The following is a 25,258-nucleotide window of genomic DNA, read 5'->3' on the forward strand; positions in this document are numbered from 1 at the left end:
TTTGCGAGCCCCTTGTTCTTCTTGTTTACTTTATTTAAAAAAAAAAATTGAAATATATTAAGCGAAAAACTCATACGGTAACCTATCAAAGTGATTTTATTAAATACAATATTATAGTTACTGTTACTACAATTTTACAAATAAGAATTAACTTTTGGTAATCGCTTATAAATAAATAGGACTGGACTATAAAACAATGCCCCCTTGATTGGCACCGTTGATTATCACTTGAAGTATAAAAACAAAGGAGAAATTTAACGTACTTCAATATTATTGTTTTTATATAATATTTATTTATTATTTATAGATTGATTATAGAAACTTCTACCGCAAACAAAAGAAATTTATTTTGTTTATAAAAAATGCGGACTATTTCATATGTGCGATTATAAAAGGTTTTATTCTTATTATATTTTGATAGTTAAAAATGCTTTTCTTATGTAAGATAAATTAACACAGATGATTGTGTGCAAATATTTCATTTTTAGATCATGAATGATAGCTACAGGTTTATTGTCAATTCATACTTTTTGATTGGCATTTGTACACAAACTCTATTAATAAACGTTTTTGTGAAATACGGCATTTTTTTTGCTCGACGATGCGAGCCCTTTGTCAAAATTTCCATAGCCCACCAGACTCATACCTCAGAATTTCAGGAATCTTGAAAATGCACAGCAATGTTACAGCTCTTGAAGGATATCTACTACGAAAGAGCGGCCGTTGAGAGTCCTGAGGTACTTCCGTATTCTGAAAAATCAGGTAAATTAACTGCGTTGGTAAGGAAAGTTACAGGAAATCTGCAAGTTAGTAATCTGTATTTTGTTCTGAATATAATAATTCTTCTTGAAACAATTCTTCCAATTCGAGAGGTGAATTCCGTTCCAATTTACAGATGATTCCAACTTAAAAATTTAAATATACTTAGGTATAGTTAACTATTTCAACATCTGTATCTTTCTTATATACGATTATATAAGAAAGAAACTTCATTACGGAAATCTTGTCAATGACATTTTCCACATAAGACAAATTCCGAAAAAACGGAAAAAGTATATTCAAATGGATGGCAGGAAATGCATCTGTTTTGTGTACTCGGAAAGGCCTATGGTACAGTTACCATTATCAGATTTTGGAATTGATGAAAAACATGATGCCATTCAGTCAACCATCGGTTGCATTAAGAGAATATACAGAAATTGCAGAGCGGCTACTAACTCTGGAAGATTGGTATCAGTTGAGTTTGTAACATACACACTTAACTGATACCAGTCCGAAAATGAAGGTGCACTTCACTTGATGATAGATGGGTTAACGGCATGAATATCGTAACGACCGACAGTTCGTCAAAACACATTGTCACTCTTGGCACTACAACTCGGCTTCTAATGAAATAAATGCATAAACAGTTGACACAACAGTAATGATGGTTGCCGCTTTCGACAACAAAAAGACACAACAGGTGGCCCAGCTAGTTTCGTCTATTTTCGAAAAGTTCGGTTTCTTTTTAGAAAGAAGGTGTATATCTTTAGTGTGACGCACAAATGATATTGATCAAAGTGTTTCTTATTTCTCTAGTAGATTTGTTTTTAGCACTGTTTTTATAATGTCATTGTCTTTTTATCAATTGTTAGGACATTACTGTCGTATTAAAGACATATATATATGAAGAATATATAGGAAGATTAATTCGGACATACCTTTGAAGGATGTTGCTGGTTTTCTGCTTATTCAGAGGCATCTGGCATATGGTTATATACATTTTTATGATTGAACGGGAACAGGAGGGGTTGCAAATGTGGAAATATAGAGATGTGTGGCAAAATTACGGATGAGGCAAGAGATATGCCAATTTTAAAACCCGGGTTTTTTCCCAGTGGGCTTGGAAATAATGCCCTAAAAATTGAGTAAAAAGCCAATGACATTATAAAAAGGGATACTCCTAAACAAAAATAGGCTAAATAGCCATAAAAATAATATTTACTTAGTTGAGTGACATGGGATTTTTTTCAGAAATAATACCTATATTGTGTTAAGTTTAGGAACCATGAGATGGCAAAAGGTGTCAGAACTTTATCGGATGCCATTTGTAAATTAGTGATAGTCTTCAGCCAGCTTACTCGGATTGGCTGCATGTGGAGACTTAACTGCTACCTCAGTATCCAAATCTTAGCTACTGGTAAAACAGCTTAAGTAATAAAATCCGCAAACGATATTGTTCTCGTGTCCGTGATGATCTTTGTTATAGCACAGGGTGGTCCATAAGTTACGAAGGAGTTTAAACATTTAATAAAGTTGTCTTATAGGCCACACTCTATATTTCTATATACTGTATATAAATTTACTGAAATTGAATGAATTCCGTGCTGTCATGCATACTAATGCAGCAAAAATGCCATGAATGTGTTGTTAAATTATTGTGAATTTTTGTTCGAGTATTCTGATTAGTCTTATCAGCGAAAACTTCAGTAGAGGGTGCTGATTCATCATCCCCTCCCCCCTCACGCTCCCTTTCATTAGTTAATGTTATGTTATATTAGGTAGGTTATGTAATCCGAAATTATCTTCACTAACTGCTTTGATTTTTTATAACCGTTTATACAAATCTGAACGTGCAGCTTCAGTACATTTTCAGTACTTTTCTTAACGATCATTGCGAACAAAGAATCACAAATACAACTTTGTCGTTATATGCATTGTCAAAATGATTAAATACTTTAACACAGGGGTGGGGAACCTTTTTAGTATGAAGGGCGAAAATTGCTAATTTAAAAACTTCTGCGGGCGACTGGAAAATTTTAACTATTATATATAGTGTAGGTAGTGTGCTGATGTACATACGAGTACATCAGCAAAGGGGTGAATTGAAATAGACTCGCGGGCGAAATTTCGCTCGCGGGTGAGGGGTTCCCCACCCCCTGCTTTAACACGTTCGCAATATACAGTGGACAGGAACAAACGCACTCTTTAAAATCAAATACATGTAGAAGGTGAAAGTCTATTTTTTTTCAGGATACATCAGAAATACTAATCAAGGGGGATTCTATATTTGTTTGTATTTTAACTGATCAATAATATAAAATGCCTGTATATCAGTATATTTGTGTTGGAATAAAAATGACCCGGAATAGCAAAAATCGACTACCCAAATGACAAAATACTACACAGCTGCAAGCAACACAGCTTTATTGTAACTTAAAATACAACATAAACAGCTAATACACGATACTTGTTAACATCTAGAATGAGTACATTATTCAGTGCAATTAGAGAAACCTGGCATTAATTACCTTATACAGTGAATAACATCTTTCTGCACAGTTACTGCTGCTCAGACCAAGCAAAGTTACATAGAATTTCTACTTTGCAGCAATAAATTAAGAATAATATCCTAACAACGTACAGGTAAGTACCTGATAAGGGGAATGTATTTATTTATATATACTTCGCGTAGTTGGAGAAATAAATGAATTTATGTAGTGCAACATTTTCGAAAACAAATAATGCTTTTTTTTCTTTACTTGAATTAATATAATTTTATGTTTTGGAATTTTTTATATCATTATGTTGATTTTCAAATACTATTTTATATTTGTTGGAAATAAAAGTCTGCCGAATTGAGAGTGATATGCCGCATTGCATATAACACGCGCACACACACACACGATTTAGTCCCCCCCACCCTTCTCTCTCTCTCTCTCTCTCTCTCTCTCTCTCTCTTTAATACGGATTAGTTTCTTTCCCATAACTCAGGTTCTCAGCTCTGAAAATGCGACTACTCTTAATTAATAGACATAATACACTTGTCTCATAGCCTCAGCTCCTGTCAGTATTCTAACTAAACTAAGTTCTCCATGCATATGCATGGCAAGCAGACTAATTTATATAGTGGATTGCTCTATCTTCTACCAAAGAAACTCACCACATCCATATGCAACTGAATTGACTCGTATTCGTTTGAGAGACTGATAACGTTCTTCACGTTCTAGTTTTCAGAGCAGGCGTTTTTAACTAAAACATCGTTTTTATCATCTAAGCCGGGCATAACAAACACGCGGGCCGTATGTGGACAAGTAACATGCGGCCAGCCAAACTTTGTAACCAATAATGTTATATAACTTTTGACAACACAGAATAAATAAACATATTTAAAAATGTAACATTTCCACTTAAGATTATTTTATACGCCAAACCACTCTGCAATTTCTAAAGGAAAGTATGTTCTATTTGTCATTTCGAAAAATCTTGTTACACCACTGCATAAATTTCGAATTTTACTGAATTTTAACGAACAAGCCTACGTACGCGGATACATCCGTTGACCACAGCAATCGGAGGCTAGCCGTTAGCAAATTTTCAAGTCGTAACAAAGTGTACTGTTTACTTTATCAACAAAAAATCAACAATGCGGATTTACCAAACCTATTGAAGATAATAGAGCTACTGCAAAAACCAGTTATTTATTATCACATTTAATTGCAATCAAGTCGAACCATTCACTGAAGGGGAATTTATTGGCGAATGTATTATTAAAGCAGTCGAGGTGCTGTGTCCTGATTATTTAAAGAAATTTAAAAATATAAGCCTTATCTCGAAATACCATTGCTAGCAGAATTGATGATATAGCCAGAAACTAAAGGAATCAAATAAATCAATAATTCCAACATTTCAGACCTATTCCCTTGCAATTGACGAAAGTACAGATGTACGGGATATATCGCTCTGCTGGCTATTTTTATTCGTGGTTGTGATATGAAATTAAAAGTAAGTGAAGAACTTCTAGAAATTATTCTTATGCATGATTCAACTACTGGAGTTGATATTTTTGACGCCCTTATGGAAGTTTTGGAAGAATACAGTTTACCGTTAAAAAAACTAGGTTGTCTTCCAAAAGATGGTGCTCTTGCCATGACTGGTGTTTTTTAAAGGAGTTGTTAATAATTTAAAAGAAAAATGCAAAGAACAAGGTAATAATAATTTTCAACATTTTCGTTACATTATTCATGAGCAAAAACAATATGCTCTAAAGTATTGAACATGCCCTAAAAATGTCAGTAAAATTGTAAATTTTATTCGTGCACGTGGGCTTAATCATCGCCAATTTAGTAACTTTCTAGAAGATATAGAAAGTGAATATAGCGATCGACATTATTATACAGAAATTAGATGGCTTTACAGTCAAAGTTTTAAAGCGATTCTTCGAAATGCTGGACAAATTACCATTTTTTTAGAATCGAAAAATTATGAATGTGAAATATTAAAAATGATCAATGAATAAAGGACCTGGCTTTTTAAGTTGACATTACAAGTCACCTTAGTCAAATTAATCTTAAGCTACAAGGCAAATGTCAATTAGTTACTATATTATTTGATAATATTAACATTTTCAAACAGAAATTATTACTTTGGCAAAAACAAATTCAAAAAAAATTTTTAAAAATTTATCCCATTTTGAATGTTGTGAATCATTATTAGAAAAATCGCCGAAATTGAAATGTTCAGAATATTCCAATGAAATGAAGTTATTAGAAAATGAATTCGAAAGGGCGATTTTTAGATTTTTAAGAAATATGAAAATCAGTTTCGCCTATTTACTTCTTCTCTATCGATTGATGTTGTAACTGTTCATGACAATTTACAGTTGGAATTAATCGAAATTCAATGTGATTCCGTATTGAAACAAAAATATATGGATGTTGGAATTTCAAAGTTCAATAATTATTTATCAATCGATAGACACCCGAATGTGTTATGTGCAATTAGGCGTATTTTATGTATATTCGGTAGCACATACTTATGCGAAGAACTATTTTCAACTTTAAAGTATAATAAAATTGCGAGATCAAGATTAACAGACATACATATGCAATCAATATTGAAAATAACTACAGCTCAACAAATTCAACCAAATTTTGAAGATTTCGTTAATGAACAACGTTCTCAAGTTTTTTTCTAAAAAAGATATGTATAATTTTATTTAAATATGTAAACTTTACATTTTATATGCATTTTTGTAACATGGTTGTATTTTGTCGTTATATACTCTAATGTTAATATTAAAAAATCTGTTTCCTCTTATTTCGAGATTTTTTTTCTGTTGCGGCCTGCATCTTGATGTATAATTCTTAATTTGGCCCTTGCAGATAAACGAGTTTGACATTCCTGATCTAAACCATAGAGGTTTTCTAGGGCATTTTTTGCTTTAATCTGTTCAACAAATATTATGATTTCGAAGATTTCATGACGTGTGTTTGGTATTCGATATAAACGTTTATATCCTGATTTTATAACTAAATAATAAACTGAACTACAATTCTTGTCTTGGTGGACTGAGTTATTCGCTGTTCTTTTCAATTTTCGTCTTTAGAATCATTTTAATTTTGAATTAAAGAACTTCAAATAGGAGACCAAGGAATGTTTAGACATGATTAAAGGATTATGCTTTCTTGTTAGTTTATGATTGCATTAATGTTTACAATTTACTACCACTACTACCAATACTACTACTATTACTACTAAAAATAATAATAATGATAATAATAATAATGTGGGCTCGACAAATGAGTTCGCCCATATTCCTGTGGCTAGAATATTTTGCTAGGTAGTAAGTAACTGCAGAGACAAAATATAATAGTTTATATTCAATTTAAAAAGTAACTTTTCCAATCAGGATATAGCACAAGTAATCATTTTCTGGAACTCGTTGAATTATTGAGTGGATTAATTAAACGAGTAAATATTTTGAACAGCGAGCAAGGTTTCCTTAATTTGTCAATCTCTCTTCATCATAATGACGATAAAGGATTAAATATGACTATGCACTAGATTGAATTCTGCTTCTTGTGGCAGCTGCAGACAATGACAAACAAACACCTCTGATCTTTGTAGGGAATTATATGGTCGCTTTCCAACCTCGCAATAGTTTCTGTGATCGTTTCTTTAATATGAAATCATATTTCACTTATTTATGGGTTGAAAGGTAAAATAAATGATTCAGCACTGAAGGATAACATTTTCCATAAGATACTGTGGAGATAAAATATGATATGCTGGACAAAACGTTGGTAAGTATCCAATCAACATATTTAAGAGATTTGAAATTATCCTGATTTTATAACTAAATAATAAACTGAACTACAGTTCTTGTCTTGGCGGACTGAGCTATTTGCTGTTCTTTTGACTTTTCTTCTTTAGAGTTATTTTACATTTGAAATAAAGGACTTCAAATAGGAGAGCAGGGAATGAAATCATATATCCTGATATTAACAAAATCAATGACATACGAATGTGACCCAAGTTCAAAGCTGGAGACGTTTCACTAGCCTGTTGCTCAGCTTCTCTTTTCAGAATTACATTTAACTCCATTTTAAAGAGAATACTGTTCCATTGTTTCAGTATTATTCCTGACTGATGGAGTCTTATTATCCTGGAAAGAAAATGAAAATAGTTTTCAACAATTGTTTATTCGTTTAATTCAGGGAAATTCTCGATATAATGCTTAATTTTAAAATAAAATTTTAAAATAACTACATTCTTAGAAATGTATATAATTACTTATTATAATAAGTTAACCACATTCTCTGTTACACACATACAGACACACATCACAATCACATTCTGAAATATGGATTCTCTCCCAAATGAGCCATAACTGTAACTATACAGGATTAGGATAATTCATTCTGCTGGTCGCAACCAATTAGAGTGGAATTTAATCAATTTAGTAGGTCGCGACCAGCAAATTTTTTATGAAGTAAGATAAAAAAAATATGACATGGTAGGTTTCACATTTCTGTTTTCTTCAATCGGGAAGTCTCTTAACGATGTATCAGCCGTGCCCAAATTTGGCTTGTGGGCGACATACATATGTAATGTGTTTTACAGACATCTACAGTAACATTCGTTTTATTGATATCAAAATCTCATAAAACACATTAATACATACATTCAAATATATTTTTCATAAAGAAATAAATATAATAAAATACAAAGATATTTTGAATTGATAACATATATCATGCATTTGGGATTTTGTTCTGCGTAGCAGGAACCAACGGTTCATCATTCGCCAGTATCAAGCAGCACCCTTCAGTAATTGAATAATCTAATAATATCAGTATGATTATAAATATATGTGTCTTTAATAACTAATGTGTTTTAAAAAATCTTATATCTTACGAAATTCTGAAACATGTCCAATGTGGCTGGTGAGCCCCCTGCGTGATATAATTCTCTCTTCTGCGTCGAGCAGGCTAGTTTTCCTAATGTTTTAATGCGGTTCAAGTTTGAATTTTATCGGTTAAATTTTATTTATAAAATTAATATTCGTGTACTATCTTAATGACATCAAAATCTCAAATATAATTCTGAATGCTCTCGAGATATTTATATATGTTTCGAGTTATATATATATATATATATCTGGTAAGGCACTACCTATTATTTTTGTTATGTTTGTATGTTATGTAATTTCTGTATTTTTTTTGTTTTTTTTGTCGTTGTTTTCATGTTCATATATTTTGGTATCCTTCCATAGTGGAGGATACAAAACCAAGGGATACTACAATAACAGGCTAGTTTACCAGGTTTGTTTTCTAAACCCAATGATTTCATTATGAAAAATGTCACTGAAATTTTGAATGTTGTTAGATTTCGTGTATGACGCTACGATAAAACTTGCATTGCTTCTCTGTATGCAGTACAGTGTCGTTATTTTTCGGTTATGCATGATTTGTTTCTTTGCAGTTGTCTGTACACTTGTCTGTATGAAGTAATTACTCATAAAATGAGGTTAACCCTTTTTCTTGCATTTGAAGTATAGTATGTATTGCGGTGCAGATGTTTATGACCATATAGGGAAAACCTTATCCCAGCCATTAGAAAGAATGGTCATTGCGAACAAAATGCTTTTTATTCTTGTAAATAAAAATGAACACTTTTATGTTGCATATCAAACACACTGGTTGCAATAAATAAAATATTTCGCAAATTCTGTTTTTTCACGTTATCATTTTATGTGTATATGTTTTTCCTTTTTCGTTCCGTGAAGAATGTTCACATAAAAGTGCGAACATTCTTCACAGAATAGTGCTATATAAAAGCAAGGGATAACAAAGGTGGTTCGAGCTCCAAACCCTTTCTTACTTTCCAAAAATCCGTTTAATATATTGGAGCCCTTATCAGATTTTAAGCTGATTTCAAACTTAATAACAACTTTTCTGTTAATGAGCTTAAAATCAGCTTGAAATCAAGCTTATTAAAAGTTAAATAACGTCGGCATATTTGACCAACTGGTTGCAGTATGCGTTTTCGAGCCAATAGGCTGTTGGTTGGAATGTCGCCACCATGGACTTTCTGGTAATTCTGTGTGGAAGGCGTGCGATCCTACACTTTCTGATAGCAAAGGAAGTATTTCTAAACATTATGAGGTTCGGCAGTCACCATGTGTTCGTCAAACTGACGCCAAATAGGAATAACTGAATAACGGACGTACATTGCAAATACAATATTAAAAAAAAAAAAAAAAAAACACGTACGGATCGTTTTCGATAAGTTACTTTTTATAATTCCGAAACTCTAAAATTTCTAAATTTTTTAATAAGTGATCATTTAGAATTAAAATAGCTATTTTATTGTATTTTAGAAAAATTCATGTACTGTTTTCTAATGTATAACGGTTTTCGTGATTAATGTGCTTCGGTACAAGCAATATTTTGACTGCCACTGATCATCACGGAATACAGCCTATGAAGTACATCGGTAAATATGACTGTTCTTGTTTGCAGTTGTGGATTTTTTGGTTTAGTTATTAATTTTTTTTAGTCTAGTTTTTTTGTGATTTTATTTTTTTTTTTTAGTCTAGCTAAATTTTCGATATTTAGCAGAATGACAAACTTAACATTCCTGGAATAAAAACACCACTACCTATATGATATGGGACCAGCCTACTCATCTTCCGAATTTCAGAACTGTTCCAGATGCTTATCGATAGCCAATAATAATAATAATAATAATTTTTTTTTCCATTAATAATTTTTTTTTTATTGTTCTTTCAAATATTTAGATATGTACAATGATCATCTATTCAGTATATTATTTTACACGGTTCAGCACTTTGTGCTACATATAATGAGATTTAAATTGTAATGATGATAACAGTTTTTTTTATATAACAATCATAATAATAATTTACAATTATATTGTTCAGAGTTACATAAGTTGTATAATATTATATGTTGTGGTTTACTATTTTTTTTTCAAGTTTGAAAAGATGTGATTATACAACAGTATTTACACATATGCAATCTGAATATTATGTGTCCTTACTTTCACAAACATACGGTGTAAACTCATTATTTACTTTTAAGATAATTTTTTTTTTACATTGCATACATTTGTTACAGTTATTATATACATTACATACATTTGTTATAATTATTATATACATTACATTCATTTGTTTACATATGATACATTACTTTACATTTGTTTACATGTGATATTTACATTACGTACATTGGTTTACATATAATACATACATTGGTTTTCATGTGATACGTACATTACATGCATTTCGTTACATATGATATATCTTGGATGAGAACTAATTTTTTTTCCTTTCATCCTCGAAGCTTAAATGTAAGCTCATCTGAAGATGACACCAGTTGATTATTATGTTTTTTTTTTTTTTTGCTGTGTTAGGATGCTACGGAATCTATGATTGAGAAATTCGCTCGCGCGCACTCACACGCACGCACACACACGCGCACGGGCACCCCCCACACACACACACAATAAATTGAAATGTACTGATGCGTCTCTGAACTGGATGCCTGAGCGAATATATTGCGTGTTTCTTGTTCGTAGTATGTCCTTAGAGCTCTTTTCAGGCTATTGTAGTTTGTAAGGTTTCTGTATTCAAAAGGTAATTTGTTTATCATGCCTGGGATGTAGAAGTTTCTCGGGGCCTTTCCGTAGTGATTATTGTATTTATATTTGATATAATTAGTAGTCTGAGGTCTTGTTATACAGTATGTATTCCTAACTGTCCTGTAGTTGGCATCGAAATAATGTTTTAGCAAGGCTGCATAATGACATAAATGTTTTGCTGTCATTTTGTGTTCTGCCATTGCAATGCTTATAAGGTCGTGATTTTCTCTGTTCCCAAAAGATCAGATTTGTCATTTTGTATTGTAGCGACATTAATCTATTTAATTTGTAGGGTGAAGAGAAAGCATGCGTTGTTATAGCGTATCTTAGTTTGTATGGTTTATTTTGGCATAGTGCTTTGTATATTAGTGTTTTTAGGCGTATGGGAACTATGCCTTTTAATCTGTAGAGTTTGCCACTTATTGTTCGGAGTTTGTTGTGTAGATGTTTTATATGGCTATTCCAGTTCATATCTGCATCGAGGTAAATTCCAAGGTATCGTATTGTTTCAACCTGAGTGATTGTAGTGGTTTTGCTGTTCTGTGTGTTTTTTGTTTTGGAAAGTGGACGTTGGATGGTTATATATTTGTTATCAACTGGTCGAGTCAGTGGATTTCTGAATATCATTAATTTTTTCTTTTCTAAGTTTAGGTGTATGGAGTTTTTCGTGAGCCAGTCTATGATCAGATTTATATCATGTTGCATATTTGTTTGGGCTATGCTTGGGTTATTATGGATGGATATTATTGCTGTATCGTCTGGGTACTGGAATATCTTACCTTTGAGCGGTAACTGATTAATAGCGTGCTTGTAAATGCTGAATAGAGTTGGGGAGAGTACAGCACCCTGTGGCACTCCACAGATTACTGGTAGCTCTCTGCTTCGGTTTGATCCGGTACGTGTGATATGCTTTCTATTTTGGAGGTAGTTTGTAAACCACCTGTGAAGAGACAGTCTATTCCAACATGCCTCAGCTTTTCTAACAAGGTTTGATGTGTAAGTGTATCGAATGCTTTGGTGAGATGTACAAAGACTACCATGGCTATATTGTTTTTGTCGAAGGCGGAATTAATTACGTCTCTAAAGTCTTCCAAGAGAGATGTTGTTCCCTTATTTTTCTGAAAACCATATTGTGTTTTGGGGATAATATTAAAGATCTCAGTGTATGATGTGAGTTTCTTCAGTATGATCTGCTCCATAATTTGATTGATAATTGGTAAAGTTGCTATGGGTCTGTAATTGCTGATTAAATTTCTTTTTCCTTGTTTGTATATGGGTGTAATTATTGCGGTCTTTAGCATACTTGGTATCTGTCCGGTTTTAAATATATTATTTATTAGTTTTAGTAGGATAGGACTTAAACTAGTTGCATGTTGCTTTATATCTTTAGGTCTGATACCATCTATTCCTGGGCCTTTGTTTGGTTTGATTTGATGTATTGCTGAGAGAACTTCTGCTTCTTTTATGGTTGGGAACCATAATGTCTGTTTTGATCGCGGTCCAAGTAGAGGGTCTCGTTTTGTGATTGGGGAAATATTTCTGTGAATTTCTTAAATGGAGTTTGCAAAGTATTGGTTAAAGTCATTTGCTAGTTGTTGGATAGGTTTTGTGTCTTTCATGAAGCTGTGTTTTATGGTTTCGGAGGCAGTGGTGTTGGGAACAGAATCTAGCATCTCATTAATCAGATGCCAGGTTTGTTTCATGCTGTTTTGTGCCGAGGTTAGTTTGTCTCTGTAGTAGCTTCTTTTTGCATTTCTGATTTGTGTTGTAAGGCGATTCCTTGTTATCTTATATTCAGTTTTTAAAGTTGTGTTATTTGGATATCGCTTTAATTCTTTCCATAAAGCGTCCTTTCTGTGTATTTCTAGGATTACGTTTTGTGTTATCCAAGGATTTTGTGTTGTTTTTGATCGAATTCGGACTTTCTTTGTAGCTTTCTTATATATTTCCTCCAGTGTGATTTTAATGTTGTTGTATAAGATATCTGCTGAATCTGACCAGGTGTTCCCAGTCTGTTTTTCTTATTTCGTGGTTGACTATTTCTTCGTCTATTATTGTTTTCTGTCGTTTTTCTTCTGTGGGACATTGCATGGGTATTGTCTTGGTGTGCAGGTTTAGAGGGTGAAGTAATGGTCTGCTACTTTGCACTTTATGACAGATGCAGTGTAACTATTTGGTGATGCTCGGACGTTTATATGGTCTGGACAGGAGGCAGTGATAATATTTCCGAATATTTCTTCTCTAGTACATGATGTTATTGTTGGTATTAGATTGTACATGGATAGTGTGTCTAGGTATTGTACAGTGTTGTTCTGGTTTTCATTTGCAATATTTATGTTTATGTCGCCAATTATCATTAGGTGTTCGGTTGAGCATATTTCTTGGCTTGAAAGCCAGCAATTGAGTTCGTGTAAGAATTTTATCATGTTTAGGTTTGGTGGCCTATAAATAGCATTTAGTATTATGGGAGGCTGTGTATTCGTGGTACTGATGATTTCGAGGCAGAGGGTTTCAGCATGCTCAAACTAATAGGCCATTTCTTTTGCTATTAATTTTTGTTTCATAAATATTAGTATTCCACCCCCCTCTTCTTGTTTGGCGGCCTGATCTATGTTGTTGGAAGCCTGGAATTTGGAAGGCAGTCGCTTTGTCATTAGCTATGGATACTTCTGTAAGAATCCATATATCAATAATATCAGTGCAATTCGTCAAATAAGCCTGTAATAATAACCAATGTTTTCGGATGCTTCTGATGTTAATATGCAAGATTGTGAGACCTCTCGCTTGTACTGCGTTTTCTTTCCATGCATCAAGAGATTCGAAAGTACAATCACTGATGTATTCTGTTGTAATTACATCTATCTGATGGTTCACATTCATTTTTGTTGTGTTGAGATCTTCTTATTGAAGTAAGTTAGAGTCTTTTGTTTCACTCTGGCAACGTGTCTATATCTTCCGAGCTTTTTATTTGTATAGACTTTGAAGTCTCTGACTTTCTCAAGAATATTTTGCCGTCTTTGATCCATAAAAATTGATACATTTTTCTGTTTTTTCCTTTCTTGCTTGGTACAAAAGATTCTGATTGAAAGGTGTCAAATACCCAGTAGAAAGATTGGCGTATTGTCTTGCGATGCATTTAAATCCTTGACTACTGGTTTTTTTTAGTCTGCTGGCTTTTATGAGGTTGTCTCTTGTAGCCTTGCTTGTCAGACGAACTATGACTGGTGCCGGTCGTGGCGAACCTTGTTTTCTCTTCTTCCTGGGAAACCGATTTATGGTCTGAATATCATTATACTGTAAGGGGATGTGAATTGCATGGCCTAACTTTAGAACTACGTGTCTCTGAGATTTTCTGTGGATTCGGTTTCTGGAAGACTGTTTATGACACGGTCTTCTTTATGTTGTTGTTGGTTTAAAACTTCGTATTGTTGTTTCAGGGAATTAAATTCTTGACGGAGTTCCGATGTGTCTTTTATCAATTTGTGCTGCCTGTCAGTTAATGCGTTAATGCTGGTTTTAATGTCTTTTAACGTTTGTAAGACTTCTTTGACTTTTGAATTATTAAATTTAACAAACTCTTCATATTCGCTATTTTTTTTGTTAATTCTTTATTCTGTTTATCAAATAGTTCTTGGACAAGATCTACCAAGCTGGCTTTTATATTTTCTAAACCTTTTTCTAGTAATAATAATAATAATAATAATAATAATAATAATAATAATAATAATAATAATTTATTATTATTATTATTAGAAAGCGCAGAAAATGCTTTATTTTTTTTTCCTAGACGAAGTATGTGTTTTAATGTCTGAGTGGTTACTTTGTTTGAATTGGACCTTTTCACTGTAACCTTAAAAATTAAATGTTGAGAAGTCTCCAACTTATTCGGCTGAAGAAACGATTGGAAATTCAAGATTAAAACAAATTTAAATGCTTAAAAGGAAACACTTGGGTTAGATCGCGGACAAAAAAAAAAGAAAAAATATTTTTAATCGATTTTTAAATTACTAATTCTGAACTTCAAATATACTTTATATTCACTTACATTATCGAAAATACCTCGGTACAGGGGTGTGCTTTGGGGAGGGAAAAACCAACAGAAGTAATATAAAATCCGTCTTTAGACAAAAAAAAATTATCAGGACCATTCTCGTAAGCAGCAGTTTGTAAGAACTTTCCCATCGAAATATAGCAGTAATTCTCTTGCAAGATTTTCATGGCACATTTCTGATGTGTTTCACAAACAAGTGAAGGATCACCTGCGAGGTGTTTCCCGACATCTTTCAGAACACCTTCAGTTGAACCCTATAAAAAAATAAATAAAACACCGTCCACAATCAGACATTAACAATTATCTTGAAATAAACAAGACGATTCTTTTTTGTGGTAAGAAGAGAAACAAATCATCATTTATATTCAAATAAGACAACACAACATAGTGAAATTTCAATTCAAAAGTTATAGCAAGACCTAAGAAAAGTATATATATTTAATCTTTTTAGGGTATTTTTAAATTTCTGATGTGATGTAATATCTATAATGTATTTCATAACATAAACTATTTATTTAGGAAAGGTTCTTGATGAATGCATTAAATGTAGATCATTGATTTAAATCATCATTACACTGAAGAATGCTGATGTGATATCAAGGGCAGATGATAAACCCTCTAATGGGAATAATATATGATAAAGCTAAATAATATATATTCGATACAAATGAAAGGCGCAAATTCGTATATTCTAGATGGGATTCAGATATCAAGGTGCTTCCAATGAAACGTGGCGTTTCATTGTTCCAAGTAACTGATGCAGACTCTTTTTATTCAAAATATGTTCTTTTTTTTTTCCGTTTAATGAATCGCACCTTTTTAAATATGAGCTTGTCTTCAATTTGTGATTACTAGTGTTTATTCAATAAAATAGGACAGGTTATTTATTTGTTTATTGTTTCTAAAAAGCAATATAGAAGATTTAACAATTTACTTAATATTCATTATAATAATAATATCATTATTATTATAAAATACGTGAAAACAACTGAAACATTCTATAGTTCTTTCTCCTAATCCAAAAGCCCCCAAAAGGAGACCTGTAAACTTCCGGTTAATTCTATTGACCTACCTCAAATGGCCACTTTTCGAAACTAAATTATTCAACTTGACCATAATTTTTAATTGAATTCTTTATATTATTTTATTATGTCTTTAGCGATATTTATTATTTTTATTAAGAGACAAGGAGTAAGAGACTTATCGAGGGAGGCCATATACTACACGATACCAGCTACCATACGTATTCCTGAATTCATTCACATTGCCTGCACTAACAACATCCAATGGAAATCCATTTCAATATTTCAATCACGTCCCACCTTCGGAAAGAAAAATCAAAGTCTTCATCACCTTCTTATCGACCTTCATTCTCGGCTTCCAAAGATACCATCTTGTCCTTTGGCCACCCTCCATAAATTGAAAATTTTCATTGATTGAAATCCTGTATAACCCTTTCAGAAGTTTGTAAGTCTCAATCATATAACCCATCATTCTCCTGTTTGCTACTCTGTAGTCTACAAATTCTCAATCTGTCTTCATAATCAGAATTTCCAACTCTGATATAATTTTTAACCCTCTGTTTTTTACTCTCTCCAATATATCAGAATCTCAACTGAAACTAGGAGACCTGATCTATGCACAATAGTCCAAGTGAGATCTTATCAAGGTCTTGTAAATTGACAAAATAACATCGTTGTCTTTACATGACAATGTTCGTTTCAGAATTACAATTATTTTTGAGTTGTATTTATAATTTTTGCTACATGACCATGAACTTCAACTTAACACTCCAAGATTCCTAGCCTCACCAGTTTTCTCTAATCTAATCCTACCAACATAATACGACATTGGATATATAATCACGCCGAGGTGAATGACTTTATATTTACTGACATTGAACTGTCACCCATTTTCCCATGTCAACAATTCCAGCCTATTCAAATCATTCTGCAAGTACTGCATATCAGCAATTTTCTTGATTACCCTGGCTATCATTACATTATCATCAGCAAACACCTGTATGTCGTTTGTGAAATCCTTCCCTATAAATGTACAGATTGAATAACAGTGGACCAAGTACTGATTCTTTTGGTACACCACAAGTTACCTTGAATCTTCCAGACTCTCATCTCCCTGTATACCACTTTTTGTTATCTCTCAATCAGTCATCTATCGTCTTATCCATGATGATATTTATAATCTAACTATTTGTCTCCAATTTATGTCTGTGATGCTGTGTTCTGTCAAAAGCCTTTGGAAAATTCAAAAGTGTCATGCTGTATCCATTTCGCCTTTCTAGTTCAATGGTAACATTGTTATAGAATGGGAGCAAGTTGATAAAACATAACCATACGTTATTTAACGAAAGATATTTTGAATTCCTTTAAGCATGTTTACAGAAATAACGTTTAATGATGCTAATAATTTTAAATGTGAAAGAGAGTTTTCCATGATTGGGCCAATTCACTGTAAGCTGCTCTCTACCGTGTGAATTATGATGGATTAAGAAGCACAAGAGACAAATGCAGAAGGCAATACTGTTATTGAATGAGTAGAGAGTAGAGGAAAATCAGCACTTGATGATGCTGTGGCATGGAGCATATTGAAATAGATGAACGCGGAAGCACATAATAATGAGCACTCAGGTGATGAGCATGACAGCTCATGGTGTCACTACGGGTGTCAATTTAATTAATATGTTTAGTTTTGTACATTAATGACATAAAGAGAAATCTGAATGGTAATATGCCATTTGCAGATGATGCAATGCTGGGAACAACTATGAGGATTAGAACGAATGTTGTGACTTTGAAAATAGAACTTGAATGTCTCTGCTGAATGGCTAGGTCAGTGGGTTTACCACTTTAATGTTACGTACTGAAAGTTTTAAAATTTGAGAAGCAGAAATAGTATGTAGAGTGTAAAATTGGTGGAAGTATATTGAAGGAAGTTGAGATTACAGAGATCCGCTCGTGCTTGTGTGCAGAGACCTAAACGTTTCTGGTTTGAAAGTTAAACTTGTGAGGACAGCACAGTGTGCGAATAATGTAGAGAACACTTATTTGTTGAAAAGTAAAGATGTTTTCGTTCCATTACATAACACTTTGACCAGGGCACATAAGGATTACTGTGTACGGAGGGGGGTCCAGCTGTTTTTTAAAAGGATGGAGGGAATTTGTAAAGGCTTCAGAGAGGGTTGATTAAGGTATTTTTGGTATCTGGAATGTTGAGCAGATAGAAGAGTTCAGAAATGCAATTTACAGACGATGGTGAATGAAAAGGTATATGATTTAAACATATAAATTGATTATATCCCTTTAGGGTTATCCGTAAAGGGATATATGTTGCCAAATTAATATGGAAGAGGTTTTACGTAGAAAGAGGGGAGAAACAGCGGGTTATATAGTAAAGCTACAAGGAGAGTGTAATTAAGGGGTGAAGAACTGCTTTTTGCTTTTCTTCATGGAGAATAAGAAGGACGGCGACAGTTAGAATTTTTAAATTTTCACACACACACACACACACACACACACACACACACACACACACACACACACACACACACACACACACACACACACACACACACACACACATATATATAGTTTTTGAAACATCTTGCGGTAGCTCACCAGTCAAGCATATATTTTTATTACTAATTAGACGATAACCAAGGTGCACTACATCATCATGGCCTAACATATTTTATTTACGTGTTTATTTCTGGATATGGTCAATTAGTAATAGAAAAAATTAAACATATAAACATAAATGGATAGAACACGTTCAAGGAATGAAAACAGAAAGATTACCAAAACAAGCCTTAAAGTACAATCCATCAGGAAAAAGAAGACCAGGTCGTCCTCTTAAACGATTCAACGATGTCTTCTAAGGCCGGAACAGGCCATGCTAGGCCTAAATCCTTGATATGCATGATGATGATGGTCAATTTATATGCTTTTGTAAATACATAGGTGATTATAATCCTGAAAAACTACCACTAATTAAGAAAATATATTATCAACTTATGTATTAGTGTTTATCAGTCTCTGAGAGCCATCGTTCTCGTTTGATATAATTAAACCATTCGGTTGTAATGTCCCGGGTTCTAATTCCGTCTGTGACATGAGGAAACATTTTATCAGGTTTTTTCAATCGAACAGTGAGTTAGTCGATCTCGAACGGTAGTGGAAGGTTTTTTCTTCGAAACTCGGGTTTTTCATCCATCAATCTCACAATTTTATAGACAAATACGTACGCTCCTAGAGAGATGGATCAGAGGAATGGAAATTGTCTGCATTAAATTTCCTTCCACTATAGAATAGATGATAAATGGATGGATGGATTAATCCTTAAGGGTAAACGTCGTGCATTTTAAACAATTACACGGAAACACTTTCCTGATTTTTTTAATCGTGAGATCAAAGAATTGATTCATCACGGAACGAGAGGTTGAGAGCATTTTTCAGGCCTTATATATATATATATATGTGTGTGTGTGTGTGTGTGTGTGTGTGTGTCTTTTTTGAATTTTTTAAAGAAAAATAATATTATATAAAATATTCACAAACCTTAGATTTCATTTATTATTTTACCGTCATCATTCATTCGTTCTTGTCACTTTTCTTATTATTGTCTGAACTATTGTTATCAATCTCTTCAAAACTAAGTCATCTTCAGTACTTACATCGCGTTACTTATGCCGCATTCGCTCGCCCTCTAACTACTATTGACGGCGGTAAAGTGTTCGTATGTAAATTGGGGATTTCCACATATGCAGCGAGACAGGGATTTGGCTCGCATTGAAAGCGTGGAAATCCAGTAGTTACCCGGTATCACCTAACTTCGGACCATATGACGCACCCCAATTCTAAGTCGATTTCTCTACGTAAAAAGTGCATCGTATGGTCCAAAAAATACACACCCACTCACACACACACACATAGTTTTAGAAAGTTTCTAAATTTCCAGAAGACAAGCTAATTCTTATCTTTGCCAGATTATGAACTTTGGAATAATAAAACAAAAACAAGTTTAAGTTAAAAAGTTTAACTTAAACTCGATTCGGACGTGAAACATATAATTCGTCTTAAAAGACTTCTGCCAGACGAAGCCGACATTATTTATGATTGCAACCTCAAACTTGTTAAAAAACTCTCTCTCTCTCTCTCTCTCTCTCTCTCTCTCTCTCTCTCTCTCTCTCTCTCTCTCTCTCTCTCTCTCTCTCTCTCTTTCTCAAACATGCAGCGTATCAGTAGAGGAAAAGGCAGCCTTGAGAAATCTGAAACATAACAATAACATAGTAGTACTGTATTGTAAAGATAAATAATATTATTTCGTGACCGATACAATAACTAAATACCAGAATGTTTATTGGATAAGTCAACATGCATTACATTCCAATAGTAGGGATCAAAGATCATCGATAAAAATTAAAAAATAAGGCTGTCAGAGAATATTACAAGCTTGCCAACGGACATTTTGTGCAAAATTAAAAAAATGAACCTCACACACCACACTGCACCACACCACACTTTGCTACTTAAGGTGCAAAGCGCGGAGTATCCTCTACACTCCTTCATTGATGCGATAAATTTCTCTACCTACATTTGGCATTCGAACTCAGCAAGTATATCTGCAAGGCATCGCCTTACATAAAAACCACACAAATCTGAATACGAACCAGTATACGTAAACTTCAGTTGTATGATAACGATCGCTTAGTGAGCTGTGATGTGTAATTTCGTTTAATTAATATTTCTGTTTACGATAAACTAGAGCTTTTTTCCAAAATATCCCCCTCGCTATGTTTCAATGCTTTTTAAGCACTTCCATAAAGGTACAATGGGTTCCCGAGAAGAATGAAGGTAATCTCTTTGATGGAACACTACATGATGGATTGATTTCCACATGAATAAACCGAACTACGGAAAATCTGAATATGTAAATACTGAAAAGAAACGGAACTAATTTAACTGTGTTTGAACATTTCAGAATTGTAATGACTTCATTATACGAAGACATGAGGAGAGAATATGCAACTGTTTCTTGTCATAAATCAAATATTGTACTAAGCTTTTTGAAATTCGTTAAACAAAAGCGGTACACTAGTTAAACTTAAAGAAATCTTTCCCTTTTAATCATGAAGGGCCAATACCTTATCTTTGACTCCATTAAGAGTATCACACACACACACACACACACACACACACATATATACACACACACACACACAGTGAAATGAAAGTGACTTACCATAATTGTAGACACTACAGATGTAGCTTTCATTGCTCCACACCTTATTTCGTTGTTTTCCAGTGCTCTCGATAGATCTGAGGTTGTTTCTATTAGTTTTTCCTTTTTCAAAATTGTCAAATAAGACAGCAGACAACTGCTATAAGATGCAGCTATTACAAAAGCAAAACTTAACCAGAAGGAAGCAAAAATATGGAATGCTGTTGAATAATGAAAAGAGTTGAAACCTGAAAAAAATAAAAATAAAATAATAAATAACTATTTGAAAGGATATCTAGATTTGCTAGAAATAGCATCTGCTATTTTCTCTAGATTAGCAATACCCTATTCTTACCTAGAACATACTTTATGTGAAATCATCTGTTTTACAAATATTTTGAGAGTTTTTTCTGATTATAAAATCTCAGTGAGAACGTTCACGTCCGCGCGGTTAGCCTAGTGGCTTTGCGCTTCGCAACCATATGCCTGGGGAAGGAGTGTCCTAGGTTCGATTCCCGTCGGAGACGTGAGGAGCTGAAGGATCTTCCTCAACCATAGCCAAGTTAGCCGGTCTTGGGCGCAGGCAGTAGGGTTTTTTCGCCAGATTATCTGGTGTTTTTCATCCCGCAAGCAGGCAAACCGGCCCCTTGAACACATAGCGATACAGCCAAGAATACCTTGAGGCATAGGAGTGACCATTCTATCCTCGTATTTCGGTTACGAAATCCAAGCATGCTTGGAAGGTTGTGGGCCTTAAAGGCCTGTTAAAGCCATTGGGATAGGATAGTGAGAATGTTCATGAGGTGATGATCCTCACTTTGGTTTCATTAAAACAGTTTCATTAATTTTGCTGCTAGCAGTATACATGGTTTGTTCTTGCCAGATAGCTATCATTTTACGGTAATATTTTTGGTTTGAGAAGCTGGTATTATTGACCCTTGTAACAGTTTTATTTTAAATTTTATATTATATTATCATTAAAATGGTTGAATAACTTTAGTCATTAATAGTAGATATAGTTTTAGCAACGGACACAACAGCAGTACGTCCCCATCGCAGTTCGAAAGATACAGTTCATATCCCATCTAGGGTGAGAGGAATCAATAATTTTATGGTCGCTTCAGCTCAATGTACAATTCAAAGGCTAATAGGAGGTGTTTAGCCAGAATGTCGTTATTTTATTTAAAAAAGTTTTAAAAAATCAGCTAACATCTTTTATTCCCGTATAGGTAGTAGGGAAGTAGTTTTAGCCCTATATAAATTTTTGGAGACTGAGTGGGCTGTTCAATCTCCAATCAAAGATAGCTGCCCCAAGGCTGTCACTAATAGCAGGCAGTTTCATCAGCTCGCAGTGAAGAGACGGTTCAACAAGTGCGGCCATCTCATGATCCCTAACCTTAACATATTTTTTAATATCTGAAAATAGTGTTTTAACTTCGGTATAGAAAGAAAAGGAAGATTAGTATAATGATAAAGAACAGCTGAGATTTGTGTGATTCTTCTTGACAAAACCTTTACAATTTTTTTAGAGAATGTAGATTAACAAATAAAATTCTCATGATGACAGGTGACACTAGGATTTGAGTACATGTGAGGGAATTGCTTTCAATAGAGTCAATGCTTGGCTGATATTTGTAATTGTCCGAGAAAGAAAAATTCTAGGATTTTATTTATAAGATTTACTGGTGACAAAAATCAATACTTAGGAGTCTGATAGAGACTAAGTATTATTTTATTAGACGCGAAAAATTAGTGAGGTTGGTGATATCAACTGGTTAGGTCAGTGTTCTTAACATTTTAGTTGTCGCGTCTCCCCAAGTATCCTAATATATTTTTGCAGCCCCCTAGTTTGTAGTAACATAATAATAATTAAATATTTTCTTAAAAAACATAGTGGTTTTACTTACTGATTATAATGACAAAAATCAGAAAAAAGAAATCAACGTTACTTAAATATTAGTGTAAAAACTTTAGGAAATTTATTTGATTTATAGAATCAAACAATGTGCTATGTTTGCTCATTTCATAACGGGTAAATTTTAAGAAATAACAAATCAGTATTACAAGACTGAAAATTAAGAAAAGTAATTGTCCTCGAGTAGCCTAACAACTATAATTTTGACTAATAATATTTGATCCTTTTATACTAAATATGATACATTTTCTTTGGATTTTATTGGACCAACATTCTTTATAAATATATGTATGTAATCGTCTACCAATTTCGCCAACTTAATTCTGTCTGGCTTCTTCAGGACTGTAATGGTTACACTAACATTAAATCCTAAATCAGAAGAATGCAGTAATAACAACATTAAATTCAAGTTAAAAATTGAAAGTTCCCCTGACATTAAGAGCATAACAAGATAACGTCCAGTGTCTGTAGGTTTGCGGTAGATTGTGAGCTTGATTTGTCCATTATCTTGTTTTTTTAATAGTACGTCCAAAAAAGGTAATTGATGGTTATTTTCTAACTGTAATGTGAACTTAATTTTTTGTGGAAGGAATTTATATTTTGAAGGTACTCGTGTAAAACATTTTCTATGTCTTTCCAAATGATGAAGAAATCGCCCCACATATCTGGACGTTCTCTTCACTTTAAATATACTCATCATTATGCATAAAAACTTAGCATCATACATATGCTCAAAAACAGAGCAACAAACATCATCACAGAATATAAAGATCTGCTTGATGAGCTCTCACTCATATCAAAAACTCTATCCAAAAATAGTTACCCACAAAATATCATTCAAACGATTCTCTATAGAAACAGCCCACAGCAATAACCTCAAGTAACGTAGTATACATCGTCCACCGGCTCATTCTCAGCGAAAATAGCAAAAATCATGAAGTCTTTCAACATCAGGGTGGCCTTCAAACCTATTTTAACTATACGGCACATGTTAAGATCTCGTAAGGACTGCATCGCCTTCTACAAGTGCACAGGTGTATACAACATCCCATGTTCCTGTGGACTGACTTATGTAGGCCAATCATCACGAAGCCTGGAAATCTGAAAAAAAGAAAATGTAGGAGATGTCAACAACGACAGAACAGACACTTCAGGACTAGCCCATCATTCCTCGATTTCGAAAAATTCCACCGATTGGAACAACAGCTCCATGCCGTACACTGACGAAGATTTCAGACGTAGAAACTTTAAAGAAGCTGCAGTGGTACACCGGACAGGAGACAACCTCAATAGAAATCAAGGCATGATATTTAAAGACATTTGGAAAAGTTTTATAAATTCAGTATGTTTAGCAGAACTTAATTTCGAGAAAAACTGTAAAACGCGATCTACTAACAAAGACTAAGTCTCCACGCTCTATGCTCTTAATGTCACGCGTCTTTTCAATTGTTTAATTGAATTTAATGTTGTTACTGCATTTTTCTGTTTTAGCATTTAATGTTAGTGTAACCATTCCCGTCCTGAAGAAGCCAGAGAGATTCAAGCTGGCGAAACTGGTAGATTCTTATATACATATATTTATAAAGAATAATGACCCAATAAAATCCAAAGAAAATATCTCATATCTAACAAAGTTAAGTTCTATACATTTGTACTAGTATTGTTTGAAACTTCAGAGCATCACTTCTATGAGACAGTCGCACGACGAGTAGGAAAATGTCAAGACTTTCAGTGTTGCAAGAAGCGAAAAGTCGACTTGTGGCGCCACCAAAAAAGTAGCATCTATTTTTAATTTCATAATTCAGATTACTAATAAAAATGATACAAGTTTGAAACAAAGAGAATAAAGGGCAAAAAATGAACACTTTTGTAATCAAATAAGTGAGGTTATTACTATTCATGTCAGACCTTGATCAAAAGCAGACATTGAAATTCTTTATTAAAATATTGCCTGTTTGGACATGAAAAAGAAACTGCATGGAAGAAGTCGTTTTAACTGGTTATTTAAACTAATTTGAAAGGTTGTATTCTATGGAGTACAAGAAAGTAAGATATCCAATACAAAGTATTATTAATGAAAGAAAGTCTAGAAAGGAAAATTGAAAATAATTAAATTTGTATTCTAA

This window comes from Typopeltis vanoorti, chromosome 3 (genome assembly GCF_054136105.1).
Source record: "Typopeltis vanoorti isolate ZY-2024b chromosome 3, IOZ_Tvanoo_1.0, whole genome shotgun sequence".
NCBI classification, from domain to species: Eukaryota; Metazoa; Arthropoda; class Arachnida; order Uropygi; family Thelyphonidae; genus Typopeltis; species Typopeltis vanoorti.